The sequence below is a fragment of the Natator depressus genome, chromosome 6 (assembly GCF_965152275.1).
Source record: "Natator depressus isolate rNatDep1 chromosome 6, rNatDep2.hap1, whole genome shotgun sequence".
Classification (NCBI taxonomy): Eukaryota; Metazoa; Chordata; order Testudines; family Cheloniidae; genus Natator; species Natator depressus.
The window spans coordinates 18,393,542-18,410,676 of NC_134239.1; the positions used below are offsets into that span (position 1 = coordinate 18,393,542).

The 17,135-nt window shown below is 47.2% G+C and overlaps 1 protein-coding gene across 1 annotated transcript in view; it reads right to left on the reverse strand.

Annotated features, from left to right (window-relative positions):
* The window catches only part of LOC141989733 (NACHT, LRR and PYD domains-containing protein 3-like), a 137,247-nt gene that overhangs the window by 100,438 nt on the left and 19,674 nt on the right, over positions 1–17,135 (reverse strand). The gene's annotated exons all lie outside the window — the stretch shown is intronic.

Below are 17,135 nucleotides of genomic sequence, written 5' to 3' on the forward strand. Positions count from 1 at the left end.
GTGACCACTGACCATGTAGTAGCATTCCTTGGTAAACGTGTTTTGTAATCCATTAAACCAAACCAGTGCTGATGAAAGCGGTTGCTGAGTTCAGCTATGAATATCCTCATTGCTGAGCTTGTCCTACCTCTTAATATGGAGCAACCAACAAAGACAACAAGAATCAAAAATGTCAGTCCACCCCTCTTCAGCCTTCCTCAGTGGTGTTTTTACGAATGTAAATTGGTGAGACTGATACTGGAATGCTGTGTCCAGTTCTGATGTCAACATTTTTAAAAGGTTGTTGAAACACTTGAAAGGAGCCACAAAAATTATCTGAGGGCTGGAGAAAATGCCAGTGAGAGACTGAACAAGCTTTTTTTTTTCCCCTTTAGCTCAGTGAAAGTAAGATCAAGATTTCAGAGTGGTAGCCATGTTAGTCTGTATCAGCAAAAACAACGAGGAGTCCTTGTGGCACTTTAGAGACTAAAAAATTTATTTGGGCATAAGCTTTTGTGAGCTAAAACCAACTTCATCAGCTGCATGGAGTAGAACATACAGTAGGGAGGTATAAATACACAGCATATGAAAAGATGGAAGTTGCCTTACCAAGTGGGGGGTCAGTGGTAACAAGCCAGTTCAACTTAAGTTGGAAGTAGGCAATTCTCAACAGTTGACAAGAAGGAGTGGAACTCACTTTTGTAGTGTTAATGAGGCCAGTGTAAACAAGGTGGCCAATTTCAAACAGTTGACAAGAAGGTGTGAGTATTTAGCAAAGGGAAATTAGTTTTTTGTAAAAACAACGAGGAGTACTTGTGGCACTTTACAGATTAACAAACTGATTTAGTTTTGTAGTGACCCATCCACTCCCAGTCTTTATTCAGGCCTAATTTGATGGTGTCCAGTTTGCAAATTAATTCCAGTTCTGCACTTTCTCGCTGGAGTCTGTTTTTGGAGTTTTTTTGTTGAAGAATTGCCACTTTTAAGTCTGTTATTGAGTGACCAGGGAGATTGAAGTGTTCTCCTACTGGTTTTTGAATGTTATAATTCTTGATGTCAGATTTATGTCTCAGCTCTAGCATGGACTCTACTAAGGCCCCAGTAGAACTGGCAAACACTATCCAGAACCTGCACGTGGTGGTAACAACCCTGCAATCGCAGAATGTGGCCCTGCAGGCACAGATTGCTCAGCTGGATCCTCCTACTGTGCCCTCCTGGAGCTGAAGACATATCTGATGGAGGTGGGGACAACTTTGGGGGATTTATGAACCAATGTCAGCTCCTGTTCTTCCTATGCCCCCGATCATTCCCCACGGACCAGGCCCGGGTGAGGCTCATCTTAAGTTTGTTGATTGGGGAAGCCTTGGCCTGAGTTTCCCCACTCCTGGAAAAGTCCAGCTCCCTCTTGCAACAATTAGAGGAATTCATTCAAGCTGTGTCCACCATCTTTGGTGACACCAATCCGGTGCGGACCACTGAGGCAGCCCTTCAGGCCTTACAGCAGGGGATCAGCCTGTAGCCAAGTACACTGCTGAATTTTGTCAGTTGGCTTCTGACACCAGGTGAAACGAGGCAGTACAGTGTCACCATTTACTCCTGGGGTTAAACGAGGAGATTAAGGATGAGCTTGCCCGGGAGGACTCTCTATCCAGTTTGGACAGCCTGATTGAATTGTGCATCACAATTGATGATTGCCTCACAGAGTGGTGTTATGAGCGTACCTCAATTTTTCCAGAAGCCGCCACCCCTCAGGCCTCCGACACCCCAGGCACACAGGTCTTCCCCAGCATCAGAGCTCATGGAGGACCACCAGGTTTGCCTGCACCTCTCCAACTTGGAGAAGCACCGATGCCGGGTTTCAGGCTTGTGCCTATATTGTGGGAGACCCAGCCAGCTTGCCTTGATGTGTTCAGCAAAGATTTGTGAGGAACTAGGGCTGGGAAATGCCAGGTCCCCAGCCCTTGGGGTGGGGCCCAGACTGAGCTGTTCTTGTCCCCTCTCCAGAAGCTCCCAGCACCCACCATAGTCAGCACAGCACAGAGACCCCAAGTCAGCTTCAAACGCAGCTCTGGACTCTTCTATTAATTCGACTACTGGTAAGCTCTGAGATCCCCCTAGAGGCCCTAGTTGGGGCCTCTAGGTAACTTCATGGATGTAAACTTTGTTAAGACCCATGCGGTTCACACCCTATGGAAGGACCCTCCAGATCCGGTTGAGACTATTGATGGGTTTCTCCTCTCCTCAAGACCTGCCAGACCATGTCAGTAACAGTTATCACTATCTGGGGGCATCAGGAAACCCTATGATTTGGATTAATCTGGGCCCCTCATGCTCCCATTATCCTAGGTATGCCGTGGCTTACCACCCATGACCCTCACAATCACTCATGGAAGAGGACCGTACATTTTAATTCCAGGCATTGCTGGCTATCCTGCCGCCCAGGATCCTAGAAACACACCACTGCAGTCTGTGATACATGTCATCCACTGGAAGATCCTGACCCACAGACAGCAGGACCACGAGGACCCTCAGGGCCCTGCGCGGCCTCACCTGCTGTGGCCAAGATCCCCCACAAATGCCATGACTTGGCTGATGTTTTTGAGAAGGGGAAGGCAGACATCCTGCCACCACATCTGACTTACAATTGCCCAATTGATCTCCAGCCAGAAGCCAAGATCCTATTGGGTAAGATATCTGCCCTCTCTGAACCCAAACTTTGGGCTCTCCACCTGTATTTGAGGGAAAACTTTCAGAAGGGTTTCATCTACCCATCCACATCCCCAGCAGATGCTCCAATCTTTTTTGTAAAGGTTTCTTCTGTCCATGTATTGACTATTGGGCCTTAGACAAGGTGGCTATATAAAACCACTACATGCTCCCTCTTCTCCATCTATAACAGTTCAGGGCCAAGAAGAAAATGTGGTTTGGCAGATTCTAGATTCTTGTCAGGTCCAAGGAAAACTACACTGTCTAGTTGACTGACATGGGCATGGCCCAGATGAGTGTTCATGGGATCCTACAGAGCCCTGATCCTCCTGCACGTCTTCCACAACACTTACCCTGAGAATCCAGGTCCTGAGGCCCCTAGACAGTGCCCTCAAAGGAACTGTAGTGTCAGGAATCTGGGCATGCAGGAAAGCTAGTCTCTGGGCAGCCTCATCACCACAGCTGGCCTGCAGTAGACTGCCTGATTAACCACGCAACCTGATTGGCTGCAGAGGCCAGCAGGCTAGCTCTTAAGCCAGCAGTGATAGCAGGAGACTGCTGGCTTCTCAGTGCTTGTGCCCACCACTGTGTCTGCTCCTGCCTTGCCCCTGAACTTGCCTCTGTCCTGTCCCCTGCCTTGAACCCATCCTTGCCTGATACCCTTCCTGTTCCAGTTCCTGACCTCTGGTTTTGACCTTTTGCTCTGGCTCCTGACTATGGACTCTAGCTCGACCTTTGGTTCTGGTAACCAGTTTCTGCCTCCCAGTTTTACCATGGGCTTTGGCTTCTGTCCACTGACTACGGCTCTGACCCTGGCCACTAGGCTAGACTGCTCTCCTCCCGGTTCCTGACACTGAAAAAGATGGTCCTTCAACCTGGGGTGGGGCAGGGTTGATGTCTCTGGGAACTGAACATACGTGAGAAAGGTGCTTAGGCAAAGATTGTACCTTGCTAGATTAAGTTTTAGACTTTTAGAACCATATTCTGTTTTGTTTTACTTCTAATTTTCTAACTTTATTCCTTATATTTGAACTCACTTGAAATCCTATCTGTTTATTAACAAACTTGTTTTACTATTAATCTAAACCAACGGTGTTGTGAGTGTACTAAAGTGAATATCATCTCCAGTTCATGTGGCAAGTTGGTGTGTTTTGTCTCCCTAGAGGAACAAATGAACCTTATTATTTCTCTGAACTGTCCAGGGGAGGGCTGGACATTGCAGGGCACACGGTTTTGGGGCAATTCAGGACTGGGAGTGTGTTGGGGTCATCTTGCTGGCTGTCACCAAGGCTTGTAGAATCCAGAGTGTGACTGGCATGTTGCTGGCAGGCTTCTGGAGTCACAGTCTGCTGGACCAAGACTGCAGATCTACACAGACGTTCAGGGTCTGACCTGCATGCTCATGTAGGCTGGCTGTGTCAGCCCAGGTTGGGAGCTACAGCAGCAAGGCGTCGTGAGGTGACACAACCGCTCAATGGTCTGGATTGCACTCCCTAAACTGTGAGCCCTGTAACACTGTTATTACAAGAGCTTTAAGTCATAATCACATGGTTATTGCATGGTGAAACTACAGGGCAGAGTTGAGGTTGCCGGGGTCCCCTAACTATGCATTTCTATGTCTTAAAATAAATCCAAACATGTTCAATTTAACCTTAACTCTAAAGTTCCTGGGTTTGATAAAGTTTTGTTTGGGGATGATTTCAACATCCCTGTTATGCTGTTTACCCTGAATTACAGATATGTATTTTCAACTTTTTTTCTGGAAATATATAAGACACTGGGACAAAATTCACTATTAATTTGGGGAAATAATCTACTTTGTTTTAACATATCTAAAAAAGTGTGCCTCCACCCACACACGTAATTTCTGTTCAAAGACAGAACAATTGCAACTGAAATTACCTATTGTTCTTTGCTTGCTTATGTTGTTTTTTCTTTGTTATTAAGTTATTCATAATTAATAAGTTAAGAATTTTTGCTAGTCTTCAATCATGGGGTCACCTAAAGCACATGTGATTAAACCTACTTGTGTCTAAAATAATGAGAGTCACATCCCTGAATTGGAAGATAAAGACACAATAATTAATATTTTCACTACTATTGCCTGTTTCCATAGACTATGGTTTTCAAAAAAAATTATCCAGCACTCAACACTTCAAAGCATCCCATTTTCACCCACAACCCCTTGGCAATGGGACTTTGGTACTTGCACTACTTCCAGGGGACCACGAGTTTGGGGGGGGGCATGCAGTGAATATGCGTTGTTGTGTAGTGCACACCTCAGTTCCCCAGAAAGCATGTATCTGCCAAGGGTATGCTCCTCCTATTCAGGCTCTTGGTCTTGGGCAGCATCTCATAGTATGCACATGCACTTGGCACACCGCCAAAGCCCTTGTTCTTCTTGGTACTTGTATAGTTCTGCTGCAGCTCATTGGCTTTGTCATGGGACAAAATTCAACCCTGCAGTATCCTTCTCCCACATTTGCTGCACTAGCTGCTGATAACTTTTGGCATCCTCGTGACTACTACAGAGATGAGACTGGACATGCTCCTCTCTCCAGACAGAAAGGAAGTCCAAGACCTCAGCACAGAACAAGGCATAGGGCATGAATGTGGCAATGGCCTCAGGATCCATGTACTTGCAAATACATGCTTTGGGGATGCTGTTAATCCTTCCACATTTAACTGTCCAGTGCTCTGCTTTCAAAACATGTGCACAAGGCATCCCTGACTCTGGGTCCCCTGGTGAGGGAGACACTGGATAGAAGAAGCTCTCTGGGTGTTTATAACAAGCCAAATGTCTCTCCACTCTCCCTCCAACCCATCTGAGAGTCTCTTGGCCTTGCTCTCACATATATTGTGCAAAACTCAACAAGCACTAATAACATGAGTCGGACGTCTCCCAAAAGTGTCAAGCCTTGTCATGAGACACCTACATGTTCCTTTCAGGCTTCTACATGCATAGTCAGGTCACATATACACTTGGAGTTATGGGTCTGATTCCCAACTCACGTAGACATACTCACACTTGCTCTCATTGAGCTACCGTATGTCTATATGAGCAGGGAATCACACCCATAACTCCAAGTGTAGAGGCAGCCTTTGTGCCAAGGACATTAATGAAAATATTAAATAAGATCAGTCCCAAGACTGATCCTCGAGGAACTCCAATAGTAACCTCCCTCCAGCCTGTTCGTTCACCTTTCAGCATAACCCACTGTCATCTCCTCTTTAGCCAGTTCCTTACCAACCTTACAATTCTTGTACTATTCAGTTATGCTCTAATAAATTTGTTAGTCTTTAAGGTGCCACAAGACTCCTAGTTGTTTTTGCTGAAACAGACGAACACAGCTACCCCTCTGAATCTTTTCTAATGTAATTAATAATTTATCATGTAGTACCATGTCAAAAGCTAAACTGGAGTTCAAATATATTATTTCTTTTATCTAAAAAAATAATTATCTTCTCAAAAAAAAATCAGTGTAGTCTGACACGATCTTCCTTTGGTAAATCCATGTTGTAGAACATCCCCCTTTCTGTTTACCTCCAAGATTGTAAGTGTTCTTTCCTTTGACATTTGTTCTAAAACCTTGAACACTATTGAGGTCAGACTAATGGACCTGTAGTTGCCCCAATCACTATTCTCCCGCCTCCCTTAAATATAGGTGCAACATTGGCTATTCTCCAGTGATACAGCACCACTCCAAAATGACAGATCTGACAGAATGGCTTAAAAGTGATGCATTTAGTATCTCCAGTTACCCCTTTGCTAACTTTGGAGGCTATCTCCCTCAGGTATATTCCCAAAAGGTAGAGACAGCTCCCTGGAATAGAGCCTAAGAGCCAGCCAGGCACATACCCTGGGCTGGTATTTATCCATATGGACCGTCTTAGAGATGTTGCTTGAATGGAGAAGAATGACCATTTATAAGGGCTGCCCTGGAAAGTAGAGCTGGTCAGAAATTTTCTGATGAAACTTAATTTAATTCAAGAATGCAGATTTGCTGGACTGAAACATTTCCCTGAATGTATTGTAGCTTCTACTAAACTTCTGCTAGTGTTCCAGGATCCACAGCTCCTCAGTAGGATGCCTGCCAGCCCTGGTGTGCTGACTAGCATCAGGTCTCAAGGGACTTTTAGGCTCGCTGCTCCATGGCTCTGGGTGACACCTGCCATGCAGACTGACCCAGGATCCATGGCCCTGGTGCTGCAGACTTCAGGCTGTCTCAGGAGTCAAAGCCCTGATGTCCCTGACCCTGGGACAGTCTACATAGCAGGACTGCTTCAGACTCCCAGACCCTGGGAGCTCCAGGCAGCTGTTAAGTGAAATTGAATGTCAAAAATGTCAATTTCACTCAGGAGCTGCCAGTCTGGGAAGCAAATATCTTTCTGGAAACATCATGTGACTCCTTCCAACTTTTCCCTCCTCTCCCTTCTCACTCCCGCTCCTCTTTTGAAGAGCCTTGTATCTGACTGTCCTTTCCTCTCTGCATTGTTGTCATCTATCACCTATGCAGCTCCTCCCTGTCAGTCTTCCTCTGATTTTGACTCCTGGCTCTTTCTTCCTCTCCTCACAATCTCCCACACTCATCATCAGTGACTTCAACTTCTATGTTGTTGATCTATCTGACCCTCTAGCCACCAGCCCCTCACTCTCATCTCTTCATTCAACCTGCAAACCCGGTTCAACTCTTCCACTCCCCAAAAGGCCCATTTCACCAAACACTACTCTCCCCATTACTGAGTTCCCCCTCTCTGACCATCCCCTGGTCTCTTTCACCATCCGCATCTGTCACTCTGTAAAGTCTTGCCACCGGGTCATTCTGTGACTTTGAGTCCATCAATGTGTATTACTTCTCTTCTTTCAGCCCTCTGCCCCCTTTTTTTCAATCAACATGGTCACTGATTCTCTCCATTTGCCACCCTTGGCTCTTTTCCCCCTCTCCTCCAACACAAGGTCCACACCCCCCCATCCCTGGCTCACTCCCAACGTCCATTTCCTCTGCTCCTGCTCCACACAGCTGAGTGTGTGACATTGCACTCATATGTGTTATGAAAATATGCTTGTGAATATGAACATGACATAACTGGAATAGGCTTTATGCGAAAGGCCCCTTGTAAGGTATCATTGAACAAGTTGTAATCTGCTGAATGTGATTTTCCTATTGTATGCATGTATCATTATTATATCTGAATATGAAAATATGAAGTATAAATCTGAGGTCCTATTGTAATTATGCTAAGTGAGGGCCATTAATGGTGCTTTAGGAACTTGATGGCTCCCATTTACCAGAACAATTGGCCGTGAAAGGTTTTGTTTACCTGCAAGCCTTCCTGTGTATGTATGGGCCAGCCTATGAACAATGGAAACTGGGATCTTATAAAGACATGTGACCATGTCACCTGATACTGGAATCCATCTTAAATTTGGTACTTTTCGACAGGGGGGTGGGGAATCAAACAAAGGTTTCCCGCATTAGGGAAATTCTGTTTAAGGCGGGGGAAGTAAACAATGAGAGTCTTCAGCTGGCTTTAGAGACTGCCTCCGCACCCCAAAGAGATACCTGAAAACACCTGGAAAAAAAGGATTGTAACCACGGGGGTGGGAGAGAACTGCTGGACCCAAGTCAGAAAAGACAACACTGACCTGAGAAGGACTTTACCTGAAATAACATCTAGGGTGAGAAGCTATCACTTGTAACCAGTTTCTTAGTCTATTAAGTTTAGCCTTGCATGTTTCTTTTATTTTTCTTGGCAAGTTACTTTGTTCTGTCTGTTACTTTTTGACCACTTAAGTTCTACCTTTTATGCTTAATAAAATCACTTTTGTTTATTAATAAACCCAGTGTAAGCAGTTATTACCTGTGGGGGCAAACTGTTTGTGCATATCTCTCTTTCTTTGATAAAGAGGATGAACAATATGAATTTATATTGTATAAAATTTTATATAGTGTAAGGCAGATTTTTCTGGGGTTTAGATCCCTTTGGGGCTGGGTATCTGAGTGCTGGAGACAGGTATCTTGCTGTCCTGTTTTCAGTTAAGGGGCATGGCCCAGACCCTGGGTCTGTGTTACAGCAGGCTAGCACGTCTGGCTCAACAAGACAGGGTACTGGGGGCCCAGGCTGGCAGGGAAAACAGGCTCAGTGGTAATTTCAGCACATCAGGTGACAGTTCCAAGGGGGTCTCTGTGACTGAACCCGTCACAGAGTGTCTCTGGCAGAAATCATATGAACAACCTGACTTCCTCCACTACAGATTTGTTCTCTCCTCTTTCAGTTCTGCCATCTTCCTATCTAAACAACTCTTCTTCTCCAACTTAATTGAATCCCATGCCTGTAATCCCAGTCAACTATTCATCGCCTTTGACTTCCACTTCCCTCCCCCGTACCCGCACTTTAGGATGTCACTAAATTCTGATCCCTCGCCTTGCCCCACCTCACACTGCCCTCCTACCACTCACCCCTCCTTCTCCTCAGCCACTGACACAGAAATTTCTTGTCTGCTTTTCTCCTCCAATCCCTCCAACCATGGCAGTGACCCTGTGACAGGGTTTACCAACACCGCATTGGTTAGGCAAGGGTTAAAGAGGTGCTCTGGGCCCCTCACCTCTGCTGGGTATGCTCTCAGTGGAGGGCACATTGAAAAGGGAGTTTCTCAGCTCAGTCTGGGCTGACTAAGGAGGAGAGAAGTCAGGTGCAGCAGCCTCCTGCAGGGAAGCTGCCAGGGCTCCATGCTGACAGGACCGAGACACTGGAAGCCCATTGAGCTGGGTGATGAGTCGCTGAGGCCAGCGGAAGAGACTCCGCAGATGGATCAGAGGGGAACACAGGAGAGACCCCAAGTCCAACTCACGATGACATAGGAAGGACTGGAACAAGGGTAGGAAGTGACTCGGGGAGCTCGTTTAGGGGCATCAGGCCTTGAGCCCTGTGCAAGGGCCCCTTTTTGGAAGGGCCCTAAGTCAGAACCTGGTGGAGTAGGGTGGGCCCATGTTCCCCTACCACCCACCCTTTGCCAATAGGCAACACTACCTTGAACTATAGCTGCTAGGCAAAACAGCCTTTGGACTCTACCAGAGGGTAACACTACCCTGAGCTATAGCTGCTAAGTGAGGTGGCCTATGGACTCTTGCCAGTGGGTGACACTACCTGAAACTGTAACTGCCAAGGAAATTGACTCTTGGACTCTCACAGTTAGGCTTTACACTGTGGAGTATCACATTTAGGCAGTACTTCTGGCCCAGAACACACAGTCAACCCCCCCTTCCCTCACACACACACACTTGGTGGAGAATGCGGACATTGTCTGGGTCCTGTTAGAAAGGCAAGAGAGAGAGTTAAGGGGGCTAAGTGGCAAGGAAACCATGGACACAGGAAAGCTGCTGAAGTGGTTGTTGGAGAGCCAGCAGCAGCAGGTGGCCCAACGGCATCAGGGGCAGCTGCTACAACACGTTGCGGCCCAACAGCAACAATAGAGGGCCCAGCAACAAGAACAGCAGCAACAGCTGATGCATGAGTTGGCGGCCTAGCGCCAGCTGCAGCAAGAATTTTTGATTCAACTGATGTCAGCACAACTACATCCGCAAGGGGAATCCAATGTCACCACGCCTGGGCTGGTGGGAGACAACCCCCCTGCCAGGCTGCCCATATCAGCCCACAAAACCAGGACCTGTGGATGACCCTTAGGCCTTTCTGTCACCTTCAAATGGGTGGCCACCACCACATGCTGGCCACCAGAACACTGGGCTACCAAAGTGGTCTCCTATTTAACCAACCCCACACAAGCCACATATCAGATCCTAGACCCTACAGAGGTGCTGGACTATGCCAAGATAAAGGCTGCCACTTGGGCATCAGTCCAGAAATGTTCCAACAGAGGTTTCGTCAGGAGAAATCACCCCTGAGGTCCAACCCCACGTGCTGGCCCAATGTCTGGATGAAGCACTACAGGCCACTGACCCTGTCCGAAGTGGTGATGCTCATCGAGGATTGCATGACTTACAAGGACCTGGCCCCTTCGGCCCCAAGTCAGGAAGCCGTGGGAGTAAGGAACCAAATACCAGCAGAGGTCAGGTGAGGTGAGAAGAACAGGGACCACTGACCTGACCACTCTGAAAGAGATACACTCAGCCACAGGGAAGAACATGAGTATCGATACGCTACACAGGGAAGATGAAAAACCCTGAGAGAAGGAGACACACCATCCTAGAAAGGAGCATGCTGGCAGGGGTCCCAAAGGGCCAATGCTTTGAGGGAGGGGCTTTTCAGGTTGGAGTGCCCCTTTATGGATTGTAGCTATATAAAGGCATGGGCCACAGGCCCACAAGCTCAGAAGAAGGACACGCCCAATCTACTGCTCCAGTGTGGGTCAACGGCACCCAGATAATGGGCCTGGTGGATTCCGGGTGCAGCCAAACTCTTGTCCAGACCAGCCTGGTGGAATCCCCTGACACAGCACAGGCCCATATTATCATCTGTGCGTACATGGGGATGGACAGTCCTACTCAGAAACCAAGGTACAGCTTAAAGTAAAAGGCCATGAGGAAACCTGCCAGGTCAGCCTAGTGACTACCCTTGCCTATCCTGTAATCCTGGGATGGGACTAGAGGTGGTTTCCTGAAACAATGGAGATCCTGAAGCAATGGAGCAGCAACCACCCCACAGAAACAAACCCAGGCCCAAAAGTGAGGGGTTTCATGGTCCAAAAGGAGATGGAGGACTCAGATGAGAGTCCCTCAGACCAGGCAGAGCCAGCAGTGTCATGCCCCACAGATATGGAGGCATTGGAAAAGACAGGCCAAGAATGCCTGATGAACAATGAGGACTTTTTGTGGGAGCAGAGAGAAGTCCTAAGTCCTGCCGGGGACCAGATAGTTACCCCTGACAGGGAGGGGACTGGGGACATCAGACATCACAGGGACCTACCTTTGAAATCCACAACAAGAGACTGTACCAGTAACAAAAGACCCGCAAACCCAGAAGATGCTGCAGCAGCTGTTAGTTCCCAAGATGTTCCAGCAGGGGCTATTACTCCTGGCCCACTCGGTGCCATGTGCCAGACACTTGGGTAGAGACAAGACACTGCAAAAGGTAGCCCACAGCTTTTTTTTGGCCAGGCATCCAAATGTTTCTGTGCGATTTCTGTGCCTCAAGCCCTGGTTGCCAGCTGAAAGGGCCCAATGGGATGCCCAAGGCACCCCGATTCCAATTCCCATAAAGGGAATACCATCTGAGTGGGTAGGAATGCACCTGGTAGGACCCCTGAAGAAGAGTGGGTCTAGGTTCTGGTATATACTGGTGATTGCAGACTATGCCACCCAGTATCCTGAGGCCATTCCATTGTGCACAACGAAGGCACCTGCCACAGTGGGCAAGCTAATGAAGGTCTTCACCAGGATTGGAATCCCGAAGAAAATCCTGATGAACGGAAAGTCCAACTTCTTGTCTCAGTTGAAGAAAGTGTTGTAGATTACTGAAAATCCAGGTCCTCAAGACATCAGTCTACCATCCACAGACTGACAGGCTGGTGGAATGGTTCAATGGCAGCCTGAAATCCACACTAAGGAAATTCATTGACACCAACCCACAACGCTGGGACAGGCTACTACCAGTGTTGTTAATTCACCAAAGGCTAGGTACCCCAAGCCTCTACGGGATTTCCCCATTTTGAGCCCTTGTACGGGTGGCAGCCCAGGGGGATTCTAGATCTCCTATGGGAAACTTGGGAGAAGCAAGAGTCCTGGGTCATAGGCTCAGTACCGTATATACTGCAACTGCTGGAACAACTCAAGACACTGGGCGGGGTGGTGGTGAGGGGGTTCACCAGGGAGAATCTACTGAGAGCCCAACAAACCCAAGAACACCTGTACAATTGGGAACCCAACTGCAGATGTTTGAGCGAGATGACCAAGTATTACTGTTACTGGTGGCAAGAGCCGTTTGAGGTGGTCCAGAGGGTAGGGCTCATGAACTACAAAATCCACCTGCCAAGGCAATGGAAGGAGATGCAAATTTAAAGTTTGTTGATATCCCTAGCACCAGAACTGGTACCTCAAGCATTGGCTCTACCAGACTCATCCTCTGTCCCAGTGGGTCTGGATCTCAGCCTGGAACAACAAGCCCAACTGAGTCAATGGTCCTGGGCCTTCCCTGCGATAGTCTCAACATGACCAGAGAGGATGAGCCTGACTCACTATCACATCACCAATACACTCTGGGACAGAAGGTACAGGACCGCCATCGCCCCTTGCCAAAGAAACTTAAGGCAATTCTAGTCCTGGGGGCTGTCGAAGAATCCCGTAGTGAGTGGGAAGTGAGCCCCATCATCCTAATACCAAAAACAGATGGCTCAATGAGGTTTTGCATCGACTTCAGGAAAGTTAATGCTCTATTTCACTTTGACACCTACCATTAGGTGATGTTGCCAGCCCAGAGAACACAGCCAGCCCCTCAACAGACCCCATCCCATCCCATCTCCTGAGCTCCCTCTCTCTCATCCACTCCCTCTTATTTTTAACTTCTCACTCTCCTCTGGCTCTTTGCTCTCACTATACAAGAATGCTTTAGTCTCTCTCTTCTTCAAAATCCCACCCTTGCCCCACTTGCCCCTCCATCTACTGCCCCATCTCCATTCTCTCTCTAAACTCATTGAATTTGTTGTCTACAATTGCTGTCTGGAAATACTCTCCCCAATTCCATCCTAGACTCTCTTCAATCCAGCTTCCATCCCTTGCACTCCCCAGAAATCACTTTTGATAAAGTCTCTAATGACCTCTTCCTGGCCAAAGCTCAGAACCAGTACTCCATGCTCATCTGCCTGGGCCTGTTGGCCACCTTTGAAATCATCAATCATGCTCTTCTTGAAATATTGCCCTCCACTGGCTTTCATGATTCAGTCCTCTCCTGTTTCTACCCCGCCTCTCTAATGGTTCCTTCAGTGCTTTGTTTGGAAGAGCCTCCTCATCCCCCTCTAACTTTCTGTGAGTGTTCCACAGGGACCCATCCTTGATTCCTCCTCTTCTCCCTCCACAACTTGTCTCTGGGCAATCTTATTTGTAAACACAAACTCAACTACCATCTCTATACTGATGACTCACAGATCTACCTTTCTGCTATGGGCCTTTCTTTTACTGTTCAAACTAAAATCTCAGCCTGTCTCTGACCTTCCCTTGTGGATGTCTCGCTGTCAGTTTAAACTCAACATAGCCAAAACAGATTCCTGAATCTTCCCATCAAGCCTTCCTCCTCCTTTTTTCTCAGTCACTGTGAACAGCACCATTGTCCTCTTTGTCACTCAGGCCCATAACCTCGGTGGTCATCTTTGACTCAGCCTTCTCTATAAATCTTCACATCCAGGATGCATCTGACTTCTGCCAATTCTTCCTGAATAACAGCTCTAAGATTACATGGCAAAAAAGTTGTTAACCAGAGTTAAGGTTGCTCAGCGATGACTTGTGCTCTTCTAGAACATTGAAGTCAGCAAAACTCAAGCTTGTGTAAACCAGGAAATGCATAGTGAAGGTACACATCCACACAACCATAAATCTACCTTCTCTGAGGCTGGCAATAGCCACTAGGAATTATCTCCATGCACTCCAGCTGCATTCACTTGTTAGATTGGGTGTAGCTGTATTGAATTATGATGGAGATAGTTAGTGCAGGTTGAAAGAGCTGTGACTGTGATATGAGGTGATCTGTGAGGCTCTGGCCTTCTAGGTGGGTGGGGGGTGAGCCTCTCTTCCTGACCCCTGTGTGAGTAACCAAAGGAAACAGGTGAATATGAACCTTGGGAGATCCAGTATGCCTCATTTCAGTTTTGTGTTGTGTAGGCTATTTCACTAGCATGGCACAGGGGTCTTCTTACCATGGGGATAATCACTAGTTAGGTAGCAGATGAGTGTGTTCTGTAGGTTTAATGAAAGGTAAGTGAAAGTACAGTGTTTGATGGTATTGCGTGCATAAGGGTGATGTTGTAAAACAGGCTTGAAGATGTAAAAGTTAGTAATTGTGGTGTTTCTGTGAAGTAAGCTCATGTATAAGAGGGAAGGTGTAGGGAGCTCCTGTTCAGTACAGAGCAAAGGCAGAGTGTGAGCATGTGTTAAGGATTTACTGGGGCAGGGCTCAAAGAGGATACACATAAGTTTGCATGGGCATGTACCTTAACTGCATTTCCTGGGTATTCACAAGTTTGAGATTTGCTGAACCTAATGTTCTGGAAAGGCAAAGATACCACCGGGCAGCCTTAACTCTGAGTTAACAATGTTTTTTCCCATTTAATTTTCTAGTTTTTTTTAACAGAATAGAAATGTTGTTAATGGTCATTTAAGTAGCTTAATTATCATTTAGGTGTGCAGTGCAGATGTTCCTGTGCACAGGTAACAAATAACGTCTAGCTCTTACATAGCACTTTTTATCAGTAGATCTCAAGGAGGCAAATGCCATTATTCTACTTGTAGAGAATGAGAAACTGAGGCACAGAGAGGTGAAGTGACTTGGGTTAAAGTCACCCAGCAGGAAGGTGGTAAACGTGGGAATAGAGCCCAGGCCTGGATGAAAGCAATATGTCTGAAGCGTAATCTGGCTAAGACTGAGGTAATGCTCAGACTGGGAGAAGCAACTCGATGATATGATGCGGCAGATCTCACCCTTTGATTGCAAACATGAAACGTTAAATCTGGGAATGTACTGGATCTTCAGCTGCCACCGAAAGATCAGATGGCAATAATGTCCAAGAATGCTTTTTACCAGCTGCAACTGCAAGGAGATTGTATCCATTTCAGTCGGATGTGGACCTCACAACCATAATCCATGCCTTTCTCACCCCAGAACTGGATTACTGCAGTGTGCTTTATTTGAGGCTACACCTTAGGTCAATCCAGAAACTTAGGCTAGTGCACAATGCAGTAGTCTGCCTCTTAAGTAGTGCTTCCCAGGGGCAGCACATGTCACTGGGTTCTCCACAATTTCCATTGGTTACCTACTGGTTTCCAATTTGAATTTGAGGAGCTAGTTTTGGTTATAAACACCAAAGGCTATGTTTACACTGCAACTGGGAGGTGTGTTTCCCAGCCCTGGCAGACAGACTTGTACTAGCTCTGCTCAAGCTAGTGTGCTAAAAATAGCAGTGTGGACATTGCAGCATGAGCGGTGGCTTAAGCTAGCCACCTGTGTTTGCACCTAGGGGGTCAGGCCGGCTTGAACTTGGGTGGCTAGCCTGACCAGTTGCCCATGCTGAAACATCCACACTCCGAAGTTCCTGATCCTCTGCTCTATCCCTGACTCTGGCTTCGACCCTTGGCTTGATGCCTAATTCTGATTCCAGTTTGACCCCTGGCTCATCCCCTGACTCTGATTCCAGCTTTAACCCTTGGCTTAACTTTTGATTCTGACTCCACCTTTGACTCTTGGCTTGACTCCTCACTCTATCTCCACGTCCAACCCTGGCTCCTGACTCCAACCATTAGGCATGACCACCCATGTCCTTGTCCTTATAGCTTGCTCACACCACTGGAACTCCTCTGGGTGGGCCCAGCATACGATGGACCCAGCAGAGTCCCCTGTACCTCAGAGGGCATCAGCCCTGCACAAGCAGGTGATCCATCTCTAGGCGGACAACTGAGTATTGCAGGCACAAAAGGTGCAGCTGGCTGCTGAGAATCAGGAGTTGCTAGAGTAAGACCATCAACTCCACACAGAGAATGCTGTGCTCTGGGCCCGTCCACCTGCACTGTCACCTGAGCTTGGTCCTACTATCCCACTGCCCAAACACTTTGATGGGAGCAGCCCCAAGTTCTGAGCCTTCATGAATCAATGCTGCCTCTTGTTCTTGCTTCTGCCACAGACATACGCTTCTGACCAGGCCAAGGTAGGCCTGGTAATCATCCTGCTGACTGGGCAGGCATTAGATGGGCTTCTCCCCCGTTGAAACCCTGAAATCTGGTGCTATCCAATTCGGATGCCTTCCAGTAAGCTTTATTTGTAAGTCCACCTGACCTGTTGGAGATCCACCCTCTTTGTTTTAAAAAAAAAAAAAAGAAAAGAAAAGAAAAGAAAAAAATGGAAGCCTACAACTATGTGTGGACTATTGGGCCCTGAATCAGGTCACCATTAGAAACGGATACCCATTACCACTAATCCCCAAGCTAATGGACCATGTGAGCACCGCTTGAGTATACACAAAGCTAGATTTCCAGGGGATGTACAACCTAGTATGTGTTAGAGCTGGGGATGAATGGAAGACTGTCTTTCCAACTCATTATGGTCGCTTCAAGTATCTCGTGATGCTCTTTGATTTGACAAAGGCATCCACAATGTTCCAACATTTTATTACTGACATACTTTGGGACATACTGGATCAATATATGGTAGAACACCTGGATAACACTTATTTTTTCGGACAACACCAAACAACACACCATGCACGTCTGTTCCATCCTGAAGAGACTGCGCTA